Raw genomic sequence first — 15,952 nt, 5'->3', positions numbered from 1 at the left:
CTAAGATTTCATTAATACAGGAAAAAAGTCAGCTTTGTTGCCCCGTACAATACATAATCGATAAGAGTTTTTTTTTTTTTTGCACTGGCAATATGTCTCAGACCCCCTGTCTGATTTCATGCACGCAGTTAACACTTTCACACTTTGAAACCAGCCATTTAAAGGGTGGCCCAGGGGAAGCCTGCGGCTAGCTTTAGATGACTTACTCAAAGTTAACACAATGAGGACAGCACAAAGACAAACAGTTAAAGGGGCTGCATAATTAGGTAACCTGAGGCAATGGGACATGTTAGCAAACCAAAACAACTTATTTCAGCAATTCAGATTAGATTCTAAAGCCTGGTGCATGACACAAATACAGTCATGATAATTGTGTTAATTACATTTCTACTTTACAGATGCAGACATTTGACAGTGATTCACTGTATATCAATCTGATAAAAATCAGATCAACACACTGACTGAGTTTTAAGCTATAATTATTTTATGGTGAAAACCGATGGAGTTGGTGTTGGTCAAACCTTGAAAGAAATATGTGCAGTCTTATGCATATCTTATGAGATCTTGCATGATTCATTTGCTCTTGAAGCATGTGTTGTGAATGGCTCTCAGTTACTACCATGTCAAACATTAGCTCAATATCTGTTACTTAAGTGTAGCAATTATTGTGTAGGTTAAAGACTAAGATTGGGACTCAACTCAATTCAATATGGCTGCCACATCTTATAATCAGTTGTAGATGTATATCCACTGATCACTTTCAAAAGGTTTCATGAAAGTTCATTCAGTGGTCATGAAATATTCTGCTAACAAACAAAAAGAATTGATTTCAATAGTTAATGTCAAAGCTTTATATACAGTTCTCAGTTACTAAAAGACCAAATTTTAGTTCAATATCTGTAAAGTTCACTGAGTTATAGCCATTTTTCTGTGTTTGCTAAGATTGCTTTGCTGTGGCAACTATCTTGAAATGAGTTTACTCTAAAAGTTAATCAGTAGATGTCAACTGAATAATTATTTTCTGAAAGTTTCCTCAAAATCTGTTCAGTGATTTATGAGATATTTTACTAACTGACAGGATGCCTTTCATGGCGGTGGGCAGTAATAAACAGTACATCTTTAAAAGAGATAAAGACAAACAAACAAACACAGACAAACAGGCAAAACATTATCACTTTGCCTTCGGCCACGGGCAATTCAAATGCAAACTGGAGATATAATTGCTGGAAATGTTTAGTACTAAGCTGCTGTCCAATTAACAGTTCTTTATTTTGTGCGTACATCCTTTAGTATGACAACGGCAGGACTTGAGATTGCCTGTTTGACTCATTGGACATCAAATCGAAGTCATTCATAACAGTGACAAGCGAAGAGAGGGGGTTCTGAAAGTCCGTCTTTCTTAGGCAGATGTTTCAAGGCAATTATATAAATTAAGCTGTCAGCTGGGTCATGAGGGACGTTTGTCTTCCAAGCTCGGCTGGACCAGTGGGCCTCCCTAACAAACAAAGCACTGGATAGGAAGGGGCTGAGAAAAGGCTTTGCTTCTGTCAAGATTACCAACAGTGCTTAAAAGAAATTTCTTTAATCTAACAAATGCATGTCATCTTAAATCTTAGCCGGGAAAGATTCCCAGGGCAAACATTCTTAGTCACTGTTGTGTTTTTGAGAGCAGAATTACAGCCTAGCATCCTCTGGACACAGAAAACATTTTATTTACATATTCCATGGTGCCCAGCCATTTCCCATTATTTATATGCTTCAGTTTTGTCACCACATTAGAATACCAATTGAGTGCCGCACAACTGCATGGTGTGATACCAATTTGCTTCCCTTCAATACTCTTAAGGGACATGTTGAGTGCAAACCCATAGCCAATACATTTTTGGTCTATTTTCACTTTATTATAGTTGTTGCATATTTGTCAGCAAAATACAACTCCCCTGGGAACCCCTGCCTTTGTGAGACAGTTTCCATCTCGAGCCTCTCTTGTATATTTTTTTTCTTTTTTACAAGCTTCCCAAAGGTTTTCCTTCATCAGAGATGTCATTTTCAATTAGCCCTGCTCTAAATGCCTGTCTGTTGGTCCGTGTCAATAATAATTTCATTTAAGAGGATGAGGCAGGTGTAACTTCAAGATTTATTTCATTTAAATCAAGGTTAGCAGATATGCTAATCTGCATTTCATCTCACACCTGTCCCCCGGTGGATTTACGAACATTTTAAAGCACCCGTTGCAAGCAAATAACTGATTTACATCTGATGAGGAGGGGGCAAACTCAAATCTGTGCCAAGTGAAATAGGTGCAGCTGTGCATTTCCTCTAGCTACTCCCCTGATATGCAGGTAAATCTCTTTTGGATTACTGCATCTGGTGACTCGAAATTTTTATCCACAGGTGAAAGGAGTCACATTCAGGTAATTCTAGGAAATTAAACTCTGCTATGTATAAATTACCATTACGGCAAATAAAAAAGTCTTTAACATTACAAGCAGCCATTAAAATTATACTTCCAATAAGTCTTAATAGATGCTGTATAATGCTAATTTAAAAAAGGGGGGGTCATGAAACATTACAGAATGTTGCAGAACATCAGCCCAATTTACAGGCGTACAGAATAAACTCACAGCTACTGCTGAGACTTTTACGATAGGGTCAAACACTGTAGTAATCAAATTTACTGTCCATATATTTAAGATGAAAAATAGTTCAACTGTTTGTTCTGGAACAAAAAGTATTAAACAAAGCACAAAAAGCACAAAAATAATTGGAACTCTAATGGCTTTAAATTTAACTTTGAAGGAATATTCAAAATTTACATTTATAACAATAATTTGAATAGCTTTTGTTCCTTTTTGCATATGCACAGATAATGTAGCTAAATCTTGTTAGGGAACATGTGGTACCAAAGATTACCACATTTATTGGACCACCAAAAACATACTCTTTGTGCAAAAAACATAGCATTAAATAAGGGCTGCACAATATAAAAACCTGATATTTTTGTTTATTATTGCGAATTGTGATAAACTCACATTCTCCTCATTCACTTTCACTTCTTTCCTCACTATCATCTAAACATGAATGCATGGTACTTAAACATAATGATCTAGTATATTTCGCAGTTCAAGCAGTCCTTTGCACAATTGATATTGTAATGGTGATACATTAAAAACATATTGTGTCACATTTCATAAATTATTACCTATTTTTGCAACCTGCAAAACTGCAGTCTCCAGAGAATATACTCTACAGTACATATACTTTTTTATTTTGTTTTAACTGTTTCAATAATTGACATGACCAGGGTCCCTGAAATATATTTAATTTGAACAGAATATATTGTCCGATTCTTCTATATCTGATGCTTAAAGAGCACAAGCCAGCATATTTTTAGACAAAAAACTGACCCAAAGGTTTGTCATTTAAATCTTACGCAGTTTGAATACTGTAGTGGCATACTTACTCTCTTTAAATTAGGAAACGTGCCTTAAAATAGTCCTGATTCTTAGTGTCTCTGAGTGGACCTACATTAAAAATGAAGAGCCCCCACAGCAGCAGGGGGGGATTTGCTGACAGCAGACAGATCTTTAAAGGCTGTATTTTCCTCAGGCAAACTCACTTTTGACTGGAATCACTTTACTAATTGCTGCCATTGAAAAGTCCCACAAACTTTTAGGGGGGGGGGGGGGGGGGGGGGGAGGAAATTATGTTCTAATTGAGTAATGACTTAATAATACCTCTTTCTCTCTACACACTCTCCGAATAAAGCTCTGAAAAAGACAAATCAATATGATCAAACAGGAGTGTTAGCCTCCAAGCCACAATGCAGAACCCAACAGTCTCCAGCACAGTCAGAGGACAGCAAATATTCAGCCACAGCAGAGACCCAACATCAGAATTTGGGAAATTTCCATCTTTCTGATTAGATGATTCCTGTGGGTCCACTTGTTCGTTAAATGATGTGTTAGAAGCCTTCCTGCTCTGCAACCCTACATATTCCCCTACCCCCCACCCACCCAATAAAAAGACCTGCATCTGTCCTTACAGCAGAGGTTTCTTTTTTTTTTTTCCTTCAAGAAATATTTTATAAATCTCTTTGAGCTTCTTTCAAAAGCAGCCAGACCTCAAACACACTTCTGTTTAAAGTACATTTCAAAGCATTTTTCTAAGGCTGGTGAGAGTTTTACAGAGTGGGACACCTTTGACTTCAGCTTGAAACTGAAAAAAGATGCTTTGAACTCAGCTCAAGGTGTGATAAACAGCAGAGATGTTTAATTTGGACACTTTGCAGCATCTTTGTCACCAGCTCCATTGCCCACATCATGATACAATTCGTCTTCACTCTTGTGAAAACAAGGAAAGTTAATGAAACAACAAGGAGAATGGCTCAATAACTATGGGCACAACTGATTATAGTTAAATATCAGGGTAAAACGACCTGTCCAAAACAGTTTGAGAGCTCATCTCCAATCACCGTCGGCAGTTCTTCTAAGCAATCTGAGTTCAACAAAGCCTGAAGGGGAAAACTGTAATAAAAACAAGCGGAAGCAAAGTAAAATGCCATACTTACAAAAATATAAAAAGTCCTTTTCCAGGTGATGTTTGCTTTCCCCTCTCAGATGACAGACGATCTCTCTGGCCCCAAACGGCGGAATGGCAGCGGTATTAACCGATATCCAGTGAAGTCCGGGTCCTCCTCCTCTATCTGTTCAGCCAACGCAAGCAGCGCATCTTCCGAGAGAAAAACAGCGAAAAGCAGGTGAATTTTTGTGTCTTTGCCAAGCTCTCTGCCACTCGTGTGCCGGAGCCAAGCCTCCTCCTCCTTCACTTAGAGGGAGCGGGGAGCCTGAACGGTGCTCCGTGTTTTGGTGTCCTCCGCTGCAGGCAGCTGGGTGTCTCTGCAGCGCAGTGCAGCGCAGCATCCCAGCTCTGTGCCGCCGCCGCCGCCGCTGCTGCTGCTGCTGCTGCTGCTGATGCTGAGGCTGAGGCTGAGGCTGCTGAGGCTGCTGATGCTGAGGAGAGAGGTGGCCCTTACTTAGCTGGAAGGAAGGAGTGGCGCTGCTTCGGTTTGTGCTCCCTTTTAAAAGAGGCTATGGTTCCAGTTTCTGTCTGTCAGTCAAAGTTGGACACTTCATGAACTAGTTTTAGACAACAACCCCAATAAAACACAAAGCTGCATCTAGAGTAATTGTGGGACTTTAATTGTTTTACCTTACTAATAGGAAATCTTTTCCTAGAGACAGCATGACAATGGTAAAATTAAGATTACAAATAAAGACTGATTTTACTGATCCTATATGTTATACTGATGATACAATGTAAATATGGAGTTGTAAGCCACATTTTCCCATTACAAGAAGTGACCATGTTCTGACCACAGGAAGGCAGTATTATGTCAGGTGTTGATGGAAAGATTTTAAAAATGCTATTGTTACAGTGTCATATTTCAGCCATGTTAACAGTGGCAGTTCTATGGGGTGGCTTGGAGTGGCAGCTGCCCCGGTAAAACATATCTTGCCACCCTGTTTGTAGGCTAGTTAATATTATTTTGTGCAGTGTTGAAAGTCAATAACAGAACTTCGATCTCTAGCCTAACTCGCCAGTTTAGTTTTAAAATGGTTTCGCTTACCAACTGGATCAGGAAATTTCACCAGTGGCAGAGACGGTTTCGAGATTATCAGTGCTCTTCATGTGTTGCTGACAAGTAGCCCTTTGTTAGTGTAATTTGTGTAACTAATGCATAGACAAATAACTTCAATGCATGAAATTAAGTTTAAAAGTAAACTTTTCCTGCAACAGTAAACTTTGCCCCCCCCTGATAAACCTTGAGCTCCACCTTTTCCACCCCAAGAAAAAAATCTCTAGATTGCCACTGCATGTTAATGTTACTTTGTGTAGAACTAAAGTAAAATGCTGCTACCAGAGTTCTGATGAGAGTGAGAAAATCATAGCTTCTCTTCATTGGCTCCCTGTAAAATTCAGAAAAGAATTAAAAAAATCTTACTTCTAATATATAAAGCTCTCAACAATCAAGCTCCATCTTATATTAAATACTTTCTTGTTCCATATTTTTTTAACAGAGCACTTTGCTCTCAGGCTTCAGGTTTACTTGTGGTTCGTAGAGTTTTTAAACCTAAAACGGGAGGAAAAGCTTTCAGTTCTCAGGCTCCTCTCTGTGGAACCAGTTTCTGTCATTGAGGCTGACACCCTGTCTGTTAAGACCAGGCTATAGACTAGTCTTAACAGTAGACAGTAGTTGGAGTTGGCTTGGGTTTCACTGAACTATCCTTTAGTTCTGCTGCTATAGGCTCAGACTGCTGGAGGACAAACTGACCACATTTCCTCACTCTGCTGCCTTTAGTGTCTCCACATTCCATGTTTGTATTTACAATTATTGCTGTCATTAACCTGTGTTTATCTTTGTTTTTCCTCCCATAGAAACTACACCTGGACCAGTCCTTGTTTGTTTGTCTTTGTCCCTTTCCTGGCCTTTCAAACCCCAGCTGGTGGAGGCAGATGGTCGCCCCTCCTGAGCCTGGTTCTGCTGAAGGTTTCTTCTTGCTAAAAAGAAGCCAATCCTTTCCACTGTTGCCTTTGTGCTGCTCAGGATGGAGAGTCGCATCGAAGTGAAATTCAATGCAATTTGCTGGCTTCCTTATATAGACACATTTTACTAATTGGCATTTCATTATGTAAGTAAATGTATTATAATACCTGGAGTTATATAAATACACCAAACAAGACTGAATTTATTGGTTGCAAGAAAAAAAGAATATATATTTTTGCTACCCTGACCATAATCAAATGCAGGTAAACAACCAACCTGTCTTTTTGATCAGGGTATTAAACCTTGACTTTTTTGTCAAAACACCTTTGAGTTGCACACCTTTTATCCTTTAGTTACTCAGGTTTCACAAAATGTTGGATGTCAGATAAAAAAAATATCTTTACTTACAAACAACCAAGTAAGCTTTGGAAAATAGGAAGGGTGGTCTAAAATGTCAGTGGATTTGGTTTTAACTCTGTTTGATGCTTTTCAGTTTCCACTATTCTTTTGTGTATTTTCACACATGTAAAACATTGTCAAAGAACCTTGCAGGATCCAAACTCCACACAAGAGTGCTCTTATTGGCTGACAAGCCACATAGTCCAGGTTTTTCTTCTGTCACTTGTCTGCAGCATCATGAAACCCACTGGAATAATGTTTTCTTATTTCAAACATTCCTGTCAAAACTGTCTTGGATGTTGTTTATTCAAGTATTCATTTATTGATTTATGAATAAAAGATCACAAAAATATACAAAACTATTTCATTTACTAAAACTAACGTTCTGAATGTCGAATTCTGTTTTCTGATCAAGTGAAAGTTAAATGGTGGACTTTCTCAATCATGAACACATTTAATCAGAATTATATGTAAAAAAAATCATACCTAATTAGTTTCATCTTCTTTGGCTAATATCCTTCATGTATAAATTTTACTGATAAAAATACAATATATTTGATCAAAGATGTTCCTCCTGTCTTGTGTAGAAGTTCACAGTTCAGTTTTACACAACGGGGTCTTGTCATAAACCCCACCTGCTGCCACCCTCCTTTTTTTCAATTTCCAACATAAATTTTTAATAGCATAGCTATTCAGACTTCTTGCTGGGTGTGTGATTGAGTTTTGTCTTTCTCCAAAAAGGTTTGAGGGCTTTGTTCTGCTCTGTGGCACTATAAATTGTCATCCTGAAAAATGACTTCTTCATCAGCAAACCTTGTCAAATATTGAGATGAGCAAATTTCACTGTATATTTATGGTTTTACCAAACACATATTAAGTCCTCTATTTCATCTAGTCTTTTGTCTCCGTGAATGTGGAAATTACCTTGTTTTCTTCAGGCAGCCATTTTTATTTGTTTGATTGGAACTGCTCCAAACTAAAGTTTCAGCATTGTCCTCTTATTCACGGAAACATGTCATCTCCAGTTTGCTCCTATTCAGCCTTTTGTTGTCTTCTCTTTAGGTGGCACTGATGATTTGTGTTTTGGCTTTTCTTAATATAAACCCTTTTATTCTGCAAAGTTCTTACTGTTTTCTCACAAACTTGAACTTGTGTTTCTTCCACATTTGTTTTCTTTTCTTTTTTTATTGTTAGTTTGCATTTTCTCCCCTGAGGATATGAAAACTTCCTCTGTCTTTTTGTATTTTTTCTCTGTAACAACCCCCTCTTATTTTGTTTGCACTTGTTTAGATTTAAAAACAATTGATTGGGAGTAATAATCATTGTTTTACTGTATACTTCTTACTGATTTACTGAACTGAACAGAGTTTCTTTTACTCATCCTGAAGCAACATCTTCCAGAAAATGTTAACAAGCAAAAAGAAAAACAATTGTAATATTTAGACTTGTAAAAATACTTTCCAGTATTTTCTTTTTCATACTTGAGCAATTATATGATTATTTTTTCTACTTGATTTAAAAGCAAGTTTAAGTTTAGGACTGTTTTATTAAGCAAACTATGAATTTTACTTTTAAGAAGAAAAAACAGTATAATGGATACCAATAAAAAAATTTAGTTGCTGTTTTTTATTGTTGTTGGTTGTACAACAGTGATTAAATTAAATTAATAAAATCAACATTATCATTTTTACCAATCATCTGGGCCTTTTGGAAGGTAACCTATAAGAGCTTTTAACATAAACCTAAAATATTTCAAACAGAAAATGATTTTTGCAGCAACGAACAACAGAAGGGATTTTTTGGCCGTCTTCCAGAGATGCTTCTAGTGAGAATCCAAATGTTTGCAGCGTTCCTTTCAGACTGTTTGAAACTACTTCGCACAAAATAAAAAAAAAAAAAATCAACAAGATAATGCAATCATTAGCATCAAATTCTGTTCCTATAATTTCTTCCTTTCTTTCTGACTACAACTTTGAAAATTTCTCTTGTTTTGTGTTGTTGTCGATATGCCCAAATAGTTAAATGTGGTGTTGCTATCACAGACATACACACACACAGAAAAAATAATTTTAAAAAAATCACTAAAACCTCAAACTAAATTACTTCTTCCACTATTTTGTGTCATAATCAAAACACAATTTCTTCAACTTTAACAGCTTCACTAGAAATTATTCATAAACAAATACGTAGCTACATTACAAATAAATGGTATTTCACATGTATTCTTACAAATGGACAACAATCATTCCAATGTTGTTAAAGAAAAATCATTTGTTGCCATTACTTGTTTGCCACTTCAGTTCTCATTTGGACCACCACTCAGTTAGCCGCTTTGAGACAATGTCATGTTTCCTAACAAATTTTCTTACTTGTTTAGGAAAAACTGTCATCAGTTAATCTGATTGTGACAAGCTTTTAATAGCTAATTCAAGGACTTCTGAAGGGACAAGTGTTTACTGATGATTACAATGAGCTGTTGACTTCCTTAATCAATAAGCCACTTTACTAATTTGTTAAACTTCACAATAGTATTTGAAAGGTTAACGAAAGGGAAATGACTTGTTATAAGCAGCATGACTTTATTTCTTCTTTTCTAGCTTTTAGAATGTTAGGATGATTTATTAGTTGGTTTTGAGATAGTTTTTAGGTTAAGTTATTTCACAAATCCAGGATAATTATTAGTAATAAGATGTCAAAGATGAAGCATATTAAAAAATGCATTTTAATGTGTACAAAAATTGAAATATTCAGAAAAATTTAACATAGTTGTTTTATCTTTCTTTTTAGTTTTTGTCAATGGAAATATAAGATGAAAAAAAAGTAAGATTTTTTAAGATTGTTGGTTCAAATATTTGATAATGTTTAATCTTTTAGCTTGCATGTTTATTACTATCCAATTTGAGTAGTTTGGAAATCTGTCGGTCATGCAGCAGTTGCCCTGCCTTCCTAACAGATCATTAATGGCTGTCGACTTGAGAGTATAGATTAGTTCTCTGTGTTTCTCATATCACTTACATGGCTCATATTGCCACCCTCTGCTGTGAGTCTTTGACTGACAATATGGAGCTAACAGCCCTATCTCTATCCCCCATCATTAATTAAACAGTACCCATGACTGAGTGCTCTTCCTATTGCGCAATTGATCCGTCCAAGTGCTTGTGGCTCTTATCAGCTCTTAGATCGCATCTTTTCAGAGGCAGTGGACCTTTTTACAGCTTTACTTATTGGTACTGACATCATTTGGAGTGCTTTATTGATACCATATGCTAAAAAATGTATTATGGAGCAAGTTAATTATTCTGGGTGTCTGTTACCCCAAACTTTGTAGTTTTAGGGTTTTGACTTCCAAAGTATTTGACACTGAAAAGACTTGAGAAGTTCATTAAATAGTGCTGTGCTTCTTGTTTTGATGTTATTTTAGCAGAGAATATACTGAAAATACTGTACTTTTTCCACAACAAGGGCATATTATTGGGCATATACACAAAATACTAAAAAAAACATCATTAAAAACAAATACTCACAATAATGTATAAATTGCATCACAGAACATGATGGCTGACTTAGACTGTACAGTTAAAATGATAAACTTGCACCAGGTTATGCATTTATATCAGTTTCATTTGAAGTGCATGCCAGATTGTAGACCCTCTTATTTAACACTAATGTCTGAGGATATTAGATGCTTTATTGAACAAATGGTTTTCCCACATGATTATTTCTACATTTGCATTTTTCTTTTGCATTAAGTGTTTGCTTTAACAGTTTAATGCTGCCAAAAGTCAAGTGTTTTTATGCAGCTACTGTACCTGATGTGGTCCCCAAACCGTAATGTCATCTCTTTCCCATAAACCATCTTAGGTTTAAAAATAAAAATGAAAAATAATTACTTTGGCTATCAATATTTTGGTTACACAAGTCAAAGAAAAAGGCATTGTAAAATAACAACAACAAAACTGTTGACATTTACAAGAAGTAGCGTTCAGCTCCCAACAAAACAATGATCCAAAACAATTAACTTTTGGAGCCACATTGGTCGGAGTCCAGACTTGAATCCTATCCAGAGTCTGTGTATCTGTAGACTGAATGAGTAAATTTATCAAACTAAATATCCCCGTGAAGACAAGCTTGCTAAGTATTTGTTGGAAGCTATCAGAAACTTTTGATTGCCATGAAATTGTAAAAAATTAAGTTAAAATGCATCATTCACATTTATTCATTGTTTGTTACATATTAATCCTATTTCAAACAGGAAGAAGAGCACTGGACACATAAAAATGTACTATCCAACCTAAATGTTTTATATACAACTATTCATATCCTCTTTACAAATAACTAACTTCAGTGACTATTACATGTCATTTCAGTACTTTGTAGTAAATTAATGTATCAGTGAGTCAAACACGTCTTCTGAGCTTATTGACTGAATCAGATTTAAAGTGGCATCGTAAAAACAGGTGGCCTTTTGCCAAACTGGACAAAATTCTCATGCTTCCATCACACAATTTTATACACAACTATGCCTTTTACTCTCACACTCAGACTCGTAACCAACTGCTCACTTGACAACATGTTTGGAAGTAAGAAGATGGTTGTCACGTGTAATTAGAGAGGTTGTTCTTTACAAGAAGAAAGGCAAAGAAAATTAGGACCTGACAACAGCTGTCAAGTTATGACATGAGATGTATAGCAGAATGCAAAACTTTGGAACCACTCACTCAAACTGATACTGACAGGTATAATTTATGTGAAGCTGGTAAAATATAGAAAACCATCTGATATTAATTTTCTTCTTGTCCCCAAGCCAATATTTAAAGTTGATGTGGTTATTTTGGGAAAAAAGAAAGATTTTGACCTGAACGTCAGAGCACTGATGGGAAGTACAGAAAGGTTGCAAATGTTCTCTTTTATGATTTAGCTGTAAGTCAGTTTCAAAATGTGTTTACAACAGTAATATGAGTTCTTTCTTCCGGTTTAAATTAGCTTTTTTGGTTGCAGCACATTTCTCATCAGTCATACTTTCTGGCAGAACCTTTTCTTTACAAGACTTTCTGTTGCTATAGTCTGTCTCTTGTTCTGTCAGAATGGAAATTTATGCTTTTCCACTTCTAGGAACCCAAGTGTGTTACATCTCTGGTCTGCAGGGTGGTACGTAATATTGCAGTTGACTGAATCTTAATTTCCCAAGAAAGGGCTAAAAGGATGGCAATCCTCAGCGTTTAAGCTAGCACAGCAGTGTCCCCGAACCGAACGTCTTAATTTATCTTCATTACACACTCTGAGAGGTGCATTGAGCTGTGCTGCTTTCCTCTTCAAATCAGAATTTTGCAACAACTTGGTTTTGACATGGAAGGAGCAGAGATTTTTGAAGCTATGTTCTCAAAATACTGGTGTGGTGGGAACTTAATTTGATTTGTTGTCATCCGCCACCAAAAGGTACAGGCAGAGAATTATGTTTTTTTTCCTGTACTTGTCTCTCTTTCTGTGTTGGTGTGTGCATCTGTGTGCATGTGTTCACGTGTCTGACTCTGACCAAAATATCTCATGAACCAGTGGATAAACTTCAAGGAAACCTGCAGAAAGTAATCACATCTTCAACTGGTTAACATTTGGAGTCAATCCAATTCAAAATAGCTGCTCTAGCCAACTGACAATAAAAACATCATTATAACTCAGTCAGTTTTATAAATACTGAGCTGAAATTTGGTGTGGTAGTAGCTGAGACTGATCCCCAATAAGTCAAGTCAAGTCAAATTTTTTTATATTGCACTTTTCAGCAACAAGGCGATACAAAACGCTTTATAACATGTGAACACAAAAATACAAAGTCAAAACACACACAACAATATCTAAGACACTAAGTAAAACACGTGAACTAAAAACTAAACTAAACTAAAGGTACTGGAGGGCTAACTAACTGTTTGAGTCAGCCATATTTGTCTTTCAGCAAATTATATCTAGAACCACTGGACAAATTTTTATTAGGCTCTCAGAAAGTAATCACTGGATGTACATTTACAGCTTTTTATCTTTTGAAGCCAGTCCATTTCAAGATGGTTGCCACAGCTAATTGATATTAGCCAACAGAAAAATGCCTATAACTCAGTCAGTTTTAGAGATACTGAGCTAAAATTTTAGGTGGTAGGAGCTGAGTCTAATTTCCAACATACTCTGAGCGAGGCATCTCCTAATATTGCAAAAGATTGAGCATAATGTTATTTTCAAGGTTTGTCTGAAATGGTTACAACTATGTCTTTTCTCAACATAAAATGATCATAGTCGGAATCTCTGGCATGAAAGACGATATGCGTTCGTTCAAAAAAATGCTAGGCATTTATTTATATTTTTGTGTTTGTGTGTGCATGAAGATTTTTATGTCTTTGGGTTTTATTTGCTAAATAAAAACTTTGCTTCAGCCTTTTACAGTTTTCTCTCAAATCAACTTAAGGTAAACATACAGTAAACATTTACAAGTACAGATGGCGAGTTACTCAAATGCTAGAATGAGAAGGATTTATTTAGATTTATTTATACTGTGTCTGTTTGCATATACTGTATGTTCACCTTGAAATGTGCGGAGTAGTAGTCATGTATCAGTCTGTTTAGTCTCTCATATCAATGTCAGGAAAAACACATAAAAGAAGTACAGATGGTGAGTTGCATTAAGATACCAGCAAATTTAAGCAATTTGTATTTATTGCTCAGCAGATGCTGACTAGATAGAGGTAGTCAATTATAATTTGGTTGGCACACTGATTCTTTTTATTATTGGTACCGACATCTGCAGGGTTATTGCAAGCAAGTGGCAGAAAGTCACACTGAGCAAAAGGAGATTTGGAACCTATTTAAAAAACAGAGGGGGAAACAAAAATTGGAGCCCAATTTAATTGAACAAAGATATGAAACACTTCAGGAAGCTGACAACTTGACATGTAACTGAAATAGATTGTGTTCAAAAGAAGTGTCTTTAGCACTGTAATACCTCAAAGGTGTCGACCAAATTGTTTTGAGGGAAACAATGTTTTCTCATTGTTGCTTCAGAGACAGTAGATTTATTTTGTCTACATTTTATTTTCTTGGTATATACTTGCAAACAAACTGCAGTTGCAGTTCTGCTCCACCTTAGCTGACAAATCATTACTACAGTGCTGTATTGTCAACATAAAAGTTCTTCTTGGGCTGCCAAGGTGTGGGAAGGCAGCAGTAGAAGCACACAGGCAAGAGAAAAAATTGTAATAAAAATCAAGAGTTGGCCAAATAACAAAGGGAAATAGAGAGTACAGTATATTTACAAAAATGATGACAAATGGGATTGATGTCAAGGGGAGTTATATTCCCAACTGTTCTTAGGACTGCATTTTTCTGGACAGAGATCTCTGAGGTTGTTCCTGGGATCTGTTGGAGCCACTTTTCCAGTTTGGTGGCCACAACACCGAGTGCTCCGATGACCTCTGGCACCACTGTTGTCTTGACTCTCCACAGCTTCTCTATTTCCTCTTTCAGTTCTTGGTATTTCCAGAGCTTCTTGTGTTCTTCCTGCCTTTTTCTTAAGTTTGTCAACCACCTCAATATAAACAATTGGTTAGCTATCAGTTGTTTGAAAAAAAAAAATTCTGACACTTTAAAACCAGCCAAAGTGCTTTTTTCTACAGAAATCCTGTTGATTTTTGTCCAGAGCAGATGTTTAATTAAAACCTCAATAAACTCTGTACTTTGTCACAACTTTGATGAATCCATTTGGTTGGAATCGGGCAAATCTCAACACAGAAAATGGAGGAGAAGCTAATCATGGTGTTGTCTTGCCTTACTCTGAGTACATTATGAACCTACATCCTCTTAGCTGCGGCTTGTCTCCTCCTCAGTAGCATAATGAATGCCACGGCTTTCTCTGACAGCTTGACAGTTACATATTGCTTCGATGTTTGTAGATTAAATAAATGTTTCTTGGATATCCTGGACCTACCACTAACTCTCCACAGGTGGTAAATTTGAGGTTTAGTAAATACAAAAAACCCAAACTTTTACACTTATTTGTTTTAATCCAACTATGAATTATTTATTTGCCACAACACATCAAAATACATATACAACTACCCAGCAATGCTATATAACGCATAAATCTTAATCTATAAAAGTTTCATTGTGAATTAACTAAACCAAATTGCCATTTTCACATCTCAGTAGCTCTGAGCTGTGGAGCTGCCCTCACTTGACTGAAACCACTGTTGTCAGCTCAGCTGGGATTCAGTCTTAATCTGTTAACCCTGAAAGCAACAGACTGAGCATGTTACTGAGACAACAGTTTGAAAGCATTCTGAATGTTAGACACAATATACAGACCTTTTGTCAGTTTGTCTACATGGACTGCATACCATTTGTTTATAGCTGAGCAGCTTGCTGAAAAGGTGAAAAAAGTACATAGGTAGTGGATAATTTAGCTGAAAAAGAAGCAATCATTTTCTCAGGCATTGATGAAAACCAAACACTAGAAATAAGTCTGCCCTAAAAACAGGCTATGCTGGTGATAGGTCACAGATATGTCCACTACTAACCGGATCTTATCAACTGCAAGAATGGTGTGCAGCATAACTCGCTGTGTCCAACAGTGGAGATATTTTGTTTTAAAAATTCATATATTCTTAAAACTAAAATTAGAAGATAAATTATCAGAGGGGAGATATACAGCACAACATATTCCTTACATTGTAGACCTATTTTTCCCTGTCCTATAGCTACATCCAGATTGCTAACAGGTGGATCTTATTTAACCAATTATGTGTGGTGGTGGGGCTTTTGCAATCTACAGTTTGTTTTTTTCTTTGTGTGAGAGAAAATAATTGATGTGTGAGTCTGCGCCACATTTGAAGGCTGACCCATACATACAGCTGTGTTCTGTGTTCATCTTTTATTTTACACAGTTGAAATTAAAACTACTCTCCCGGTTATTAGACTAGAGTTTTTGAAGTGTGCAAGACACAACCTCTATATTTGCTTTGTTAAGTGTCA

The 15,952-nt window shown here is 36.4% G+C and overlaps 1 protein-coding gene across 2 annotated transcripts in view; it reads right to left on the bottom strand.

Moving 5' to 3' along the window:
- The window catches only part of cntn5 (contactin 5), a 123,723-nt gene extending 118,702 nt beyond the window's left edge, over nt 1–5,021 (bottom strand). For both annotated transcript variants that reach the window (XM_017416461.3, XM_017416463.3), the window contains exon 1: nt 4,571–5,021. The gene's annotated coding sequence lies outside the window, so the exon portion shown is untranslated. The remainder of the gene's footprint in view (nt 1–4,570) is intronic.
- Nucleotides 5,022–15,952: the final 10,931 nt, after the last annotated feature.

Source organism: Kryptolebias marmoratus, linkage group LG2 (genome assembly GCF_001649575.2).
Source record: "Kryptolebias marmoratus isolate JLee-2015 linkage group LG2, ASM164957v2, whole genome shotgun sequence".
Lineage (NCBI taxonomy): Eukaryota > Metazoa > Chordata > Actinopteri > Cyprinodontiformes > Rivulidae > Kryptolebias > Kryptolebias marmoratus.
This window is presented reverse-complemented; position numbering and strand designations above follow the sequence as displayed.